General features: G+C 43.2%; 1 protein-coding gene across 2 annotated transcripts in view; it reads left to right on the top strand.

Annotated features, from left to right (window-relative positions):
• PDE4C (phosphodiesterase 4C) overlaps nucleotides 1-15,415 on the top strand; it is a 1,152,632-nt gene that overhangs the window by 34,670 nt on the left and 1,102,547 nt on the right. Inside the window, exon 1 of one of the 2 annotated variants that reach the window (XM_044305716.1) lies at nucleotides 9,692-9,992. The exons of the other annotated variant lie outside the window; for it this stretch is intronic. The gene's annotated coding sequence lies outside the window, so the exon portion shown is untranslated. Of the gene's footprint in view, nucleotides 1-9,691; nucleotides 9,993-15,415 lie in introns of those variants that run through there. 2 annotated transcript variants of the gene reach the window in all.

Here is a 15,415-nt window from a genome sequence, read left to right as displayed (position 1 = left end):
ATATTGTACTTCATGACACTGGTAAAATGAAGTCAAAAAAATTATTTTTTTTGCACAAAATAATACCTAATTTACCAAAAAATCTCAAAAATTGGCAAATTTCAAAGTTTCAGTTTCTCTACTTCTGTAATACATAGTAATACCCCCAAAAATTATGATGATTTTACATTCCCCATATGTCTACTTCATGTTTGTAGCATTTTGGGAATGATATTTTATTTTTTGGGGATGTTACAAGGCTTAGAAGTTTAGAAGCAAATTTTGAAAATTTTCAGAAATCTTCAAAATCCCACTTTTTATGGACCAGTTCAGGTTTGAAGTCATATTGTGAGGCTTAGATAATAGAAAACTCCCAAAAATGACCCCATCTAAGAAACTACACCCCTCAAGGTATTCAAAACTGATTTTACATACGTTGTTAACCCTTTAGGTGTTGCACAAGAGTTATTGGCAAATGGGGATGAAATTTGAGAATTTCATTTTTTTGTCTATTTTTCCATTTTCACCCATTTTTTCCACTAACAAAGCAAGGGTTAACAGCCAAACAAGACTGTATCTTTATTGCCCTGACTCTGCCGTTTACATAAACACCCCATATGTGGCCGTAAACTACTGTACGGCCACACAGCGGGGCGTAGAGTGAAAGGTGCGCCGTTTGGTTTTTGGAAGTCAGATTTTGCTGGACTGGTTTTTTGACACCATGTCCCATTTGAAACCCCCTGATGCACCCCTAGAGTAGAAACTCCATAAAAGTGACCCCATCTAAGAAACTACACCCCTCAAGGTATTCAAAACTGATTTTACATACATTTTTAACCCTTTAGGTGTTGCACAAGATTTAATGGAAAATAGAGATACAATTTCCAAATTTCACTTTTTTGGCAGATTTTCCATTTTAATATTTTTTTTCCAGTTACAAAGAAAGGGTTAACAGCCAAACAAAACTCATTATTCATGGCCCTAATTCTGTAGTTTACAGAAACACCCCATATGTGGTCGTAAACCACTGTACGGGCACACGGCGGGGCGCAGAAGGAAAGGAATGCCATACGGTTTTTGGAAGGCAGATTTTGCTGGACTGGTTTTTTGACACCATGTCCCATTTGAAGCCCCCCTGATGCACCCCTAGAGTAGAAACTCAAAAAAAGTGACCCCATTTTAGAAACTACGGGATAGGGTGGCACTTTTGTTGGTACTAGTTTAGGGTACATATGATTTTTGGTTGCTCTATATTACACTTTTTGTGCGGCAAGGTAACAAGAAATACCTTTTTGGCACAGTTTTTTTTTTGTTATTTACAACATTCATCTGACAGGGTAGATCATGTGGTAATTTTATAGAGCAGGTTGTCACGGACGCGGCGATACATAATATGTATAAAATTTTTTTTATTTATGTAAGTTTTACACAATGATTTCATTTTTAAAACAAAAGAAGTTTTAGTGTCTACATAGTCTAAGAGCCATAGTTGTTTCAGTTTTTGGGCGATTATCTTGAGTAGGGTCTCATTTTTTGCGGGATGAGATGACGGTTTAATTGGCACTATTTTGGGGTGCATATGATTTTTTGATCGCTTGCTATTGCACTTTTTGTGATGTAAGATGACCAAAAATTGCTTTTTTTACACCGTTTTTATTTTTATTTTTTTACGGTGGTCACCTGAGGGGTTAGGTCATGTGATATTTTTATAGAGCCGGTCCATACGGACGCGGCAATACCCAATATGTATACTTTTTTTTATTTATGTAAGTTTTACACAATGATTTCATTTTTGAAACAAAAAAAATTATGTTTTAGTGTTTTCATAGTCTAAGAGCCATAGTTTTTTCAGTTTTTGGGCGATTATCTTAAGTAGGGTCTCATTTTTTGCGGGATGAGATGACGGTTTGATTGTTACAATTTTGGCGTACATGTGACTTTTTTGATCACTTTTATTACCTTTTTTTGGGAAGTAAGGTGGGCAAAATTTATATTTTATCATAGTTTTTAATTTTTATGGCGTTCACCGTTCGGGTAAAGTAACATTACCGTTTTATAGATCAGGTCGTTACGGACGCGGCGATACCAAACATGTGTAGGGAATTTAATTTTTTTCATTTTTAATCAGTGATAAATGTGTTTTTTGATGTTTACCTTTTTATCACTTTTTTTAACTTTTTTTTTTACCCAGACCCACTTGGTTCTTGAAGATCCAGTGGGTCTGATGTCTATATAATACAGTACTGTACTCTATATAGGGTACTGCACTGTATTTTACTTACACTGAACAGATCTATGCTTTCAGCACAGATCTGTTCAGCACCATGGACAGCAGGACGCCTGAGCAGGCGTCCTGTTGCCATGGGAACCTTCCCCGTCTGCCACAACTTCGCAGACCGGGAAGGGTAAGGACTGGGGTGTCGGGGGGCTGTCTGGGGGCTCTCTCCCTCTCCGATCGGGGGGCTGCAAAGGCACAGCAGCCCCCCGATCGGAGAGGGAGGGAGCTCCCTGCGCTGTTAACCTTTTCCATACAGCGGTCCGTACGGACCGCTGTATGGAAAGGGTTAAACGGCTGACATCGCATCAACGATGTCAGCCGTTTATACCAGGGTGCCAGCAATGTGCTGGCACCCTGGTATACCCACTCTACACCAACGATTACGCAATGGGAGGCGGGCGGGGGATCGCGATCCCGCCTGCCGCACCGCCCGCCTCCCGCACCGCCCGCAACCCTCCCCCTGCACCACCCGCCCACATAATATCATTCAGGGGTGCAGGGGGAGGAATAACATATATATTCTGGGCATTGTAAAGTTTCTGATCCCCGCGGTCAGGGACCGCGGGGATCAGAAACGGCAAAAAGCGCATCAAACCGCAGGTCTGAATTGACCTGCGGTTTGTTGCGATCGCCGACATGGGGGGGGGTCACGGGACCCCCCCGCGCATTTAGCCTAGGTGCCTGCTCAATGATTTGTGCAGGCACCTTGTTCCGATCACTGCCAGCCGGGCGGCAGTGATCGAAACAACACATGACGTACCGGTACGTCATGTGTCCTTAAGTACCAGGGCATCATGACGTACCGGTACGTCATGTGTCCTGAAGAGGTTAATATAAATATCACATGGATACAGTATGAGCCCCGATGCAGTTTGGTCCGTGCCCCTCCAGCCGACAGTGGTTTTTGGACACAGATCCCACATTACGGCTGTGAGTGACATGGAGCGGATGTGCTGCTATTGGGCTACTGGGTGATGACGGTGTGACTACCGTACCGCCACGTAGATACAGATATCCCATTGGTGACCGACGTTGACCCGCCGGCCCCCGATGTTTGGATCAGCTCTGTCTGCTGAATACTGCGGCGCTCAGGCACTGTACGAGTGCCTGTCAAATCTACATGGGCGGTGTTTCGGCACACGCATGCGCCCTGAAGCAATGTTCCAAAGTGGCCATTTTTGATGTGGTTTGCACGTCTTGCATCACCACTGTGAATCTCGCGATAGCGGTTTGAGCGGCGCATGCGCCGTTCTCCTTTCCGGACGCCAACAAGCTCCCATCATGTCCACCTTGCCTGAAGTGATTCATTCAAAGGTTTTTAATTTATATTACGTTACACACATCTGTTCACTTGTCACTTGTGATTAATAATTATGGAGTTTTTGCAATTCTGTATTGTTTTTATTACACTATGAAATTTTTATGAACATATTAACAATGCTGCTATATTGAATCACGTTGTTACACTGACCATTGTTGTAATATGGCTGTAATATTTATGCATTTGCACTTTATTATATGATGTATCAATTTGTATTAAGTGAATTACTTGCACTATATATAGTTGTAATTTGGCACGTTACTCAGCTGGAAAAAGGCTCCATAGTGAGAGCTGAAACGTCGCTGATGAGTGAATAAATCGTCCACTTTTTCACATTCATCTGGAGTGCTGCCTTCTTTTTGCTACATTATGTAAATTGACAACTTTGTATTAAAAAAAATAAAAATAATTATATGTAAAAAGTTGTCATTTACAGAGATATTTCTCACACACAGTATGGGTATACAGTTGCAAGAAAAAGTATGTGAACCCTTTGGAATGATATGGATTTCTGCACAAATTGGTCCTAAAATGTGATCTGATCTTCATCTAAGTCACAACAATAGACAATCACAGTCTGCTTAAACTAATAACACACAAAGAATTAAACGTTACCATGTTTTTATTGAACACACCATGTAAACATTCACAGTGCAGGTGGAAAAAGTATGTGAACCCTTGGATTTAATAACTGGTTGAACCTTCCTTGGCAGCAATAACTTCAACCAAACGTTTCCTGTAGTTGCAGATCAGACGGGCACAACGGTCAGGAGTAATTCTTGACCATTCCTCTTTACAGAACTGTTTCAGTTCAGCAATATTCTTGGGATGTCTGGTGTGAATCTCTTTCTTGAGGTCATGCCACAGCCTCTCAAATCGGGTTGAGGTCAGGACTCTGACTGGGCCACTCCAGAAGGCGTATTTTCTTCTGTTTAAGCCATTCTGTTGTTGATTTACTTATATGCTTTGGGTCGTTGTCCTGTTGCAACACCCATCTTCTGTTGAGCTTCAGCTGGTGGACAGATGGCCTTAAGTTCTCCTGCAAAATGTCTTGATAAACTTGGGAATTCATTTTTTCTTCGATGATAGCAATCCGTCCAGACCCTGACTCAGCAAAGCAGCCCCAAACCATGACGCCCCCACCACCATACTTCACAGTTGGGATGAGTTTTTGATGTTGGTGTGTTGTGCCTCTTTTCTCCACACATAGTGTTGTGTGTTTGTTCCAAACAACTCAACTTTGGTTTCATCTGTCCACAGAATATTTTGCCAGTACTGCTGTGGAACATCCAGGTGCTCTTGTGCAAACTGTAAACGTGCAGCAATGGGTTTTTTTGGACAGCAGTGGCTTCCTCTGTGGTATCCTCCCATGAAATCCATTCTCGTTTAGTGTTTTACGTATCGTAGATTCGCTAACAGGGATGTTAGCATATGCCTGAGACTTTTGTCTTTAGCTGAGTCTTTAGCTGACACTCTAGGATTCTTCTTCACCTCATTGAGCAGTCTGCACTGTGCTCTTGCAGTCATCTTTACAGGACGGCCACTCCTAGGCAGAGTAGCAGCAGTTTGTGGACTGATCAACAGCAAGGCTTTGGAAATACTTTTATAACCCTTTCCAGCTTTATGCAAGTCAACAATTCTTATTCGTAGGTCTTCTGAGAGCTCTTTTGTGCAAAGCATCATTCACATCAGGCAATGCTTCTTGTGAAAAGCAAACCCAGAACTGGTGTGTGTTTTTTATAGAGCAGGACAGCTGTAACCAACACATCCAATCTCATTGCATTGATTGGACTCCAGTTGGCTGACACCTCACTCCAATTAACTCTTGGAGATGTCATTAGTCTAGGGGGTCACATACTTTTTCCACCTGCACTGTAAATGTTTACATGGTGTGTTCGATAAAAACATAGTAACATTACATTTTTTGTGTGTTATTAGTTTAAGCAGACTGTGATTGTCTATTGTTGTGACTTAGATGAAGTTCAGATCACATTTTATGACCAATTTGTGCAGAAATCCATATAATTCCAAAGGGTTCACATACTTTTTCTTGCAACTGTATGTAAAAATACACCCCAAAACACATTGCCCTACTTCTGAGTATGGTGATACCACATGTGTGGCACTTTTTTGCAGCCATGATGCGCAAAGGGGCCCAAATTCCAATGAGTACTTTTAGGATTTCACAGGGCATTTTTACGCATTTGGATTCCAAACAACTTTGCACGCTTTAGGGCCCCTAAAATGCAAGGGCAGTACAAATACCCTACAAGTGACCCCATTTTAGAAAGAAGACACCCAAGGTATTCCGTAAGGGGTATGGTGAGTTCATGTAAAATTGTATTTTTTGTCACAAGTTAGTGGAATATGAGACTTTGTAAGAAAAAAAAAAAAAAAAAAAAAAAGGAACAAATTCTAATTCCGCTAACTTGTGACAAAAAATAAAAACTTCCATGAACTCACTATGCCCATCAGCGAATACCTTAGGGTGTCTACTTTCCGAAATGGGGTCATTTGTGGGGTGTTTCTACTGTCTGGACATTGTAGAACCTCAGGAAACATGACAGGTGCTCAGAAAGTCAAAGTGCGTAAATTAATTTTTTTGCACCATAGTTTGTAAACGCTATAATTTTTACCCAAACCAATAAATATACACTTATTGAATTTTTTTTTAATCAAAGACATGTAGAACAATACATTTAGAGAAAAATGTATATAGAAATGTAAAATCTTTCAAATAAAACTACAACAGAAAGTGAAAAATGTCAGCAGCAATGAAATACCACCAAATGAAAGGTCTAATAGTGAGACGAAAATGAGGTAAAATTCATTCGGGTGGTAAGTTGTATGACCGAGCAATAAACTGTGAAAGTAGTGCCGTGCAGAATTGTAAAAAGTGGTCTGGTCATTAAGAGGGTTTAACCACTTCAGCCCCCTAGCTTAAACCCCCTTAATGACCAGACCACTTTTTACAATTCTGCACGGCACTACTTTCACAGTTTATTGCTCGGTCATACAACTTACCACCCAAATTAATTTTACCTCCTTTTCTTCTCACTAATAGAGCTTTCATTTGGTGGCATTTCATTGCTGCTGACATTTTTACTTTTTTTATATTAAATCAAAATTGACAGATATTTTTGCAAAAAAAGACATTTTGCACTTTCCGTTGTAAAATTTTTCAAATAAAACTCCATTTCTATATAAATGTTTCTCTAAATTTATTGTTCTACATTTCTTTGATAAAAAAAAAATGCAATAAGTGTATATTTATTGGTTTGGGTAAAAGTTATAGCGTTTACAAACTATGGTGCAAAAAAAATTATTTACGCACTTTGACTTTCTGAGCACCTGTCATGTTTCCTGAGGTTCTACAATGCTCTGACAGTAGAAACACCCCACAAATGACCCCATTTCGGAAAGTAGACACCCTAAAGGTATTCGCTGATGGGCATAGTGAGTTCATGGAAGTTTTTATTTTTTGTCACAAGTTAGCGGAAATTGAATTTATTTATTTTTTTCTTACAAAGTCTCATATTCCACTAACTTGTGACAAAAAATAAAATTTTACATGAACTCGCCATGCCCCTCACGAAATACCTTGGGGTGTCTTCTTTCCAAAGTGGGGTCACTTGTGGGGTATTTATACTGTCCTGGCATTTTAGGGGACCTAAAGCGTGAGAAGTAGTTTGGAATCCAAATGCGTAAAAAATGCCCTGTGAAATCCTAAAAGTACTCATTGGAATTTGGGCCCCTTTGCCCACCTAGGCTGCAAATAAGTGTCATATACCCATGCTGGGTGAGATAAATATCTCTGTAAAAGACAACTTTTCCCATTTTTTTTATACAAAGTTGTCATTTTACAGTGATATTTCTCTCACCCAACATGGGTATATGTAAAAATACACCCCAAACCACATTGCCCTACTTCTCCTGAGTACGGCGATACCACATGTGTGACACTTTTTTGCAGCCTAGGTGCGCAAAGGGGCCCAAATTTCAATGAGTACCTTTTAGGAGGGCATTTTTCGGCATTTGGGTTCCAAACTACTTCTCATGCTTTAGGGCCCTTAAAATGCCAGGGCAGTACAAATACCCCACATGTGACCCCATTTTGGAAAGAAGACACCCCAAGGTATTCTGTGAGGGGCATGGCGAGTTCATAGAAGTTTTTTTTTTTTAGCACCAGTTAGGGGAAAATGATTTATTTATGTTTTCTTACAAAGTCTCATATTCCACTAACTTGTGACAAAAATAAAATTTTACATGAACTCGCCATGCCCCCTTTTTTTTTTTTGTAGAGCAATTGCGGACAAGAAAAGGCATTTTCTATATAGTTCTGGCAATGTGCGGATCCGCAAAATGCGGAAAGCACATAGCCGTTGTCCGTGTTTTGCGGATCCGCAAAACACATACGGACGTCTGAATGGAGCTATACAGGGGGGTGATCAATGGCAAGGGGGTGATCAGGGAGTCTATATGGGATGATCAGGGGTTAATAAGTGACAGGGGGGGTGTAATGTGTGTGTAGTGTTTGGTGCTACTTACAGAGCTGCCTGTGTCCTCTGGTGGTCGATCCAAGCAAAAGGGACCACCAGAGGACCAGGTAGCAGGTATATTAGACGCTGTTAACAAAACAGCGTCTAATATACCTTTCTGATGCGATTATTTTAACATCTACAGCCTGCCAGCGAATGTTCATCGCTGGCAGGCTGTAGTATAACTTACGAGCAGCGCATGCGTGCGTTCACGCGAAATCTCGCCTCTCGCGAGATGGCGCGCTGGCGCGTCAACGAGAAACAGCCCGACCGCCCGCAGGACGCATCCCTGCGTTAGGCGGTCGGGAAGGCGGTTAAGCTAGGGGGGCTGAGGTGGTTAAAAGGCATGTGGTCCTAAAATTTGGATCAGCTGAAAAACAGCCTGTTTCAGTTTAATCGTTATTTTCAATTAATTGAATGCGCAAATTTTTTTTGTCTCACTCTCATTTCTTCTTGTTGCATGTTGAAGCTCTACTGGAAACCTTGTTAAGATCCAACAGTGTAAAATATGATTTTTTGCCATTTTTCAAGTGGTCTTAAACATTTAATCAGTACTGTATTAAAAAAAAAAAATATATAAAAGTTTAAATCACCCCTTAAAATAAAAATACTTAACCAATAAAAAAAAAAATTAAAAAACCATCATGGGCATCGCTGGGTGCGAAAATTCCTATATAAAAAACTGCCAATTCAGCATTTTTTGTCACTTCAACTACCCAATACATTTTTTATAAAAAGTGATCAAAACGTTGCACACACTTCAAATTGGCATCTCTGAAAGTACACATCGTCCCGCCAAAAATGAGCCCTCACACAGAACTACAAAAAAGTTATAGGTTCCAAATTTATTTTTTCCATCAAAGGTTTTAATTTCTTTCAGTATTAAAACACAAGAAAAATTATACAAGTGTGGTATCCTTATAACTGTACTTATCTGGAGAAAGAAGATAACAGGTAAATTTTACCGCATAGTGTATGGAGTAAATTAAATAAAAAGTTATCAGAATTGCGTAATTGCGTCCCCCCCCCCCTGTCCCCCCCCAAATTCTACCCCATTTTTTTCCCCGCGCCCTACTACATGGTATGCAACCATAAATGGTGCCATTAGAAAGTACAACTTGTCCCGCAAAAAAAAAAATAACCCCTCATAAGGCTATGTGAATGGAAAAATAAAAAAAGTTAAGACTATGGGGAAGGCGGGGAGTGAAAAACAAAAAGGCAAAAAAAAGGAAAATTTCAGGGTCCTTAAAGGGTTAAAGATAGATTCATTGGATTTAGGTTCCCATCTCATTTAGTAATATAAAAAAAAAAAAAAAAAAAAAAAAAAAAAAAGAAAGAAAAGTAAAGGAAAAACTGAAAATATACCTTCTCGCTTGGAACAGGTTTTTTTGTGTGACTGCAGCAATTCTTTACTGGTGTTACTGGAGCCGCAGGAGAGGACGACCAGCTCAATAAAGACACGAGTGGAAGGCGAGACAGTTTTCCCTTTCCAAGATTACTTTTCGGGATTGTTGGAAGATAGGAAGGATGCTGGAGACAACTCATATGCTGGGGAGGGGTTACCAGGGGAGGACATTAGTGCTCTTACGCCTTCCCTATCTTTCATGTGAGGAAACCTTGGTCTGACATGACAGGGCAGTAGCGGAGACTCCACAGCCGGGCACTACACGTTACCTGCTGGCAGTGAATGGCAGCCCGCCGCTGAACAGAGCCGTGAGGCGCGGGAGACGGCGCCACTGACTCCTCAACTTGGGTCCGAGAGCGCATGGCGCGGCTTCTGGGGAGACTGGACGGCTAATGGTGTCTTGGGTCTGAGCAAGTTACCGCCACCTCCTAGCATTGTACCGAGGACTTCTCCGAGGAGCGCTTTCAGCCTGTGAGTATCTGCTCCTTTACTTCCAGCCTGCCCCAGGTTGTGCTCTGTGAGTGCGGCTTGTGTCGGGGCCATATCTGCGCACTGCTCTACTGAGGTAAATAATACCGGTATAATGACATGGCAGGCAGGTGTCAGGAACCACTTGCATGGTCCATAAAATGCAGCTTTGGGGTTGTTGCCTCGCATAGACTTTGTGCACGGCTTGACAGCCCCATACACTGTGGTAATGCCTTTATATCTGATGTGGAAGAGGAGGGTAGCCTGCAAGGAAGCTACCCCTATACAGGTCTGTCGGGCTAGGGGGCGCTGTGCACCCTCATCTAGAGGCCTACAGAAGTTCTAGTCCAGACAAGGACTGCCGGTTACACCTATAGAGAACATATGAGACGAAAACTATGAGAACTCCTGCGGCTTTTTGTATCTTGAGCACTTTGGGCTGCGTTCACACTGTGCTTGAATGGTCTGTCGGAGGTACAAGATGGGAAAATTTCCCGCCGTCTCACAGATGCTGCTGTATAAGCACACAGTGGCATCCATGCCCTATGGCAGTGATGGCGAACCTTTTAGAGGCCGAGTGCCCAAACTGCAACCCAAATCCCACTTATTTATAGCAAAGTGCCAGCACGGCAATTTACCCTGAATACTACCGTCCAGTATAGTATATCCTCTATGTACTTTATCATTTAGCTATAATAGCCTGCCTTTATTCAGTGCGCTGCCTGTGCTGTTCATAGTGCGCCTGCGCTGATGAATGGCAGGAAAAGTCTAAGGCATATTGGTACACCATAGACTTTTTCCAGAGTGCGAGTGCCCACAGAGAGGGCTCTGAGTGCCGCCTCTGGCACCCGTGCCATAGGTTCGCCATCACTGCCCTATGGGCTCCCATGGGCTCCCATGGGGTATACAGATGCTTTTGTATGGAATCACACTATTCTATAGTATTCAGATTTATAGCAGACCAACCAAGGCCAAAAGGATACTCTTTTCAGCCCCTGTCAGGTGAATGGGTCCTGTGGATACATTTGACATATTCACCGGTGGGAATTTATTACCTCATCATCATAAATGACCCACATCCTCAGGCAGTGCAGGAGCTATCAAAGGTCCAGACGTTACAAATCACTGCTCTTTGATAAATCCCCCCCATGTGTGCAGTGTAATCACAGCTATTAGGCCTTAGGCCCCATGCACACGGCCGTTGTTCACGGCCGTGTGCGGGCCGTGGAACCGCGGCCTGGATCCCTTCCTGTGAGCTGGAGCGCACCGCGTCACTGGTTGCTATGACGCCGTGCGCCCCCTGCTGCCGGCACAGTACAGTAATACACTGGTATAGATCATACCAGTGTAGTACTGTATTGCGGCGGCAGCAGGGAGCGCACGGCGTCATAGCAACCAGTGACGCCGTGCGCTCCAGCTCACAGGAAGGGATCCAGGCCGCGGTTCCACGGCCCGCACACGGCCGTGAACAACGGCCGTGTGCATGGGGCCTTATTCACACGTCAGTGTTCGCCTTCGGTCAGTGATTTTGAGCCCAAACCAGGTGCGGCTCTAAACCCTGAACAGGTGCAGATCTTCCCCTTATACCTTATGTCTGTGGAGGCTCCAGTTCTGGTTTTGGCTCACTGATGGAAATCACTGACGTGTGAGTAAACCCTTATAAATGTGGTGAAATACTTTGACCGAAAATTCTGTTAATGGTTTTTAGGAAGGTTACTGGTTGCTAAAGTTAGTGAAACAAATGAACACATTTGGAACAGAAACCTATTGGAACCTGATTTATTTAAACTGTCTAATAGTGATGAGCGAATTTCAGGTTTGAGTATATGGTGGATTCCGTTACCACGGACCATAACACAATTCCACGACGGATCCGTTATGTTGGCCTTAGCTTTCTATTATGAGGGAATGTAAAGGCATTCCGTTACGTATTACGTCATGGAATTGCGTTTTGGTCCGTGGTAATGGAATCTAGGGATCGACCGATTATCGGATTTACCGATATTATCGGCCGATATTCAGGATTTTGAACGCTATCGGCATTTATTTTGCCGATATTCCGATAACGTACTGGGAACACAGATCGCGCTGCTGTCAGCGCTCTCCGTGTTCCCTCAGCAGCAGCACAGGGGAGAAGGAGCAGTGTCTCCTCCCCCTGTGCTGCTGCTGCTGCCGCCAATGAAAGGACAGGGGACAAGAGGAGGGGAGGAGCTATGGCCACTGCGCCACCAATGAAGCTTAATCTCTCATTTATTCATATACAGGAGGCGGGAGCTGGCTGCAGAATCACATAGCCGGCTCCCGACCTCTATGAGCAGTAGCTGCGATCTGCGGTAGTTAACCCCTCAGGTGCCGCGGATCGCAGCTACTTGTCATAGAGGTCGGGAGCCGGCTATGTGATCCTGCAGCCAGCTCCCGCCTCCTGTATATGAATAAATTAGAGATTAAGCTTCATTGGTGGCGCAGTGCGCCCCCCCTCCCCCCCCAGTATTAAGCGTTGGTGGCGCAGTGCGCCTCCCCCCCCCCAAGCTCCCCCAGTATTAAGCATTGGTGGCGCAGTGCGCCCCCCCTCCCCCCTCAGTATTAAGCATTGGTGGCGCAGTGCGCCCCCCTCCCCCCCCAGTATTAAGCATTGGTGGCGCATGGCGCCTCCCCCCCAAGCCCCCCCAGTATTAAGCATTGGTGGCGCAGTGCGCCCCCCCTCCCCCCAGTATTAAGCAGTGGTGGCGCATAGGGCCCCCCCCACCCCAGTCGCAGTGCGCCCCCCCCCCCCCCCAGGATCCCCTCTCCCCTGCTCCTCCGATTGGAGCCCCAGCAGTGTAATGCTGGGGCTCCGATCGGTTACCATGGCAGCCAGGACGCTATTGAAGCCCTGGCTGCCATGATAAGCTCCATGCTGCTGTGTGCACAAAGCACACAGCAGCAGGGACAGTGTGAGCTCCTATTCACCCTGATAGAGATCTATCAGGGTGAATAGGACAAGGGTTCTAGTCCCTAAGGGGGCTAAAAGTTAGTTTAAAAAAAAAAAAAAAGTTACAAAACTAAAAACACCAAAATATTAAATATAAATGAAAAAGAAAGATTTACAAAAAAAAATACACATTAACAATAAACATAAATTTTCAGATTTGTGGGACTTTTTTATTTTTTTTTCAAAAATGAAAATTCCCAGAATATCGGTATAAATTATCGGCTATCGGCCCTAAAAAATCAATATCAGTCGATCCCTAATAGAATCCGTAACGCAATTCAGCATATACCCGAACTTACAAAACTGAAGTTCAGTTATCACTACTGTCTTACACAGAAGGGGGCCCTAATCGTCCAAATATAGTCCATGTTATCAGGGCAGTTTGATAAAGGCAAGAGGAGTTCTGTGTGGTCTGGACACTTCTTACAAATGAGGCCTGGTAGCTTCAGATTTTCATTCAGTTACAATATTAACTGGTTCCGGGGCGACAATTGTAAGTTGAAACAATTGTAACTTGAGTCCATAACTCTATGCAAAGCCAGTAATTGGTTCCAAAGCACAAAACGTAAAACAGACAGATATAGCTGCTGGAAGCGACTTTGTATGGTGGGACCAGGAGCTTCTTCAGGGTCCAGAAAAATAAATAAAAAGAAGCCTTCGTTCACCTGGGGTCCAAATGAGCAGCTCATCCTGACAGGGGCAGTACAGAACATGTAGTACCATAGACGAGCCACTAAAGGGGTTTTACCAATAAAATGGCCATAGTGATTGGAGTTGTTTCAGCTTACTATGGCCCAGAAAAGTCCATTGTATGTTGAACATATTGTATCTGACCAGAGGCCATTGTGTTTAGAGGGACACTGTATATTATATTTTGGAATTAAGGCAGCTGTATTTCAGAACTGTTATACAATTATGTTAGGCAGTGGGTGTGGAACCTCGTGTAAACCGAACAGATTTGACTTGGGGCTAGTCCTAAGGGCGTTATCCTGGAAGTCCTCTGGTTTTCACCCTTCAACCCCTATACAGGGATCTGGACTTTAGTAGTTTCTGTTTGGTTGATTGAACCATTTGGAATTCTTTCCTGCTTCCCAATACATCATATACAATATTAAATGGTGTAAAAAAACAAGCCCATATATGTGAATGGAAAAATAAGTTATGGGTCTGGAAAGGCAGGAAGTAAAAAATAAAAATGGAAAATCGGAAGGTATTGAAGTAGTTAAATGGGTTCTCCTGCATTCATATTTTGATGAGGATGGGTCATCAATATCAGATTGGTGGGGGTCGGACTTCAAGCGCCACCGGCGATCAGCTGAGGCCATGGATTTCTAGTGAGCGATGCAGCCTCTTCCTAGGCCATGTCTGGTCATGTTCCTAGCTCTAGGACCAGCAAAGAGCACTAGGGGTGGAAACTTTGCAGGAAGAAAGATGCAGAAGCAAACCAGTGGACAAGACATGTACAGAAGAATCACTGGAGGCTACGGACGGGGGGGTCACAAGACTGGCATCGCAATCCGAAGATAGGGGAACAGACTGTGTGTGTATGTATGTATGTGTGTGTATGTGTGTGTATAGTAGTATATATATATATATATATATATATATATATATATATATATATATATATATATATATATATATACACACACACACCCTTAAAGCACTCTTCCCATCACATTACTAGGATATATTATCATGTAATGACAGGTGGGGGCCATTGTGCTGGAGCTGTGCTGCAGTTTACAGCATGGCTGGAGGCATGGAGCACCACGATGTGGAAGGTGGCGCAGCGTAATATCGGGATTAGTGAGCTTCAGGTTTTTGAACAGGCTACACTCCAAACCACCCCTGTTTGCAGCCTGCTGTCAAAATGAATGTGGTAATTACTTCATTATCACTACTGGGCAGTAGTTCAGAAATGGCATAATGGGCGTATTGGCAAAGGAGTCAACAGTCAGCACAGAAAGCTGGCCCTACATATGTAGTCTGGTTCCCTGCAGCGCTCGCTGATGCTGTATATAGGTTTCTGACTTGGAGTACAGTGTATCTGGCTGAAAGTTTGCTGTGTAGAAACACTGTGGATTTACCGCAGATTTCACCTTCTGCATTGCGAATTAACACGCTACAGATTTAGGCTCCTTACAGACAAGCGATACGGATTAGGTCCAGATGCGTTGTGAATGCGTTCAGTGGAAAATGCGTGATTTCACAAGCAAGGGCATTCAGTTTAGTATGCGATCTCGTTCAGTTTTTATCAGGCGGGTGCAATGCGATTTAATGCGTTCTTCACGCGCGTGATAAAGAACTGACTGTTTGCAAACAACATCTCTTAGCAACAGTCCATGAAAAAGCAAGTGCGGATGCAATGTGATTTTTCACGCAGCCCCAATCACTTCTATGGGGCCAGCTTTGCGTGAAAATGGCAGAATATAGAAGATGCTGCGATTTTTAC

Source organism: Bufo gargarizans, chromosome 1 (assembly GCF_014858855.1).
Source record: "Bufo gargarizans isolate SCDJY-AF-19 chromosome 1, ASM1485885v1, whole genome shotgun sequence".
NCBI lineage: Eukaryota > Metazoa > Chordata > Amphibia > Anura > Bufonidae > Bufo > Bufo gargarizans.
The sequence above is the reverse complement of the archived record's forward strand: the minus strand, read 5'-3'. Positions and strand labels throughout refer to the sequence as shown.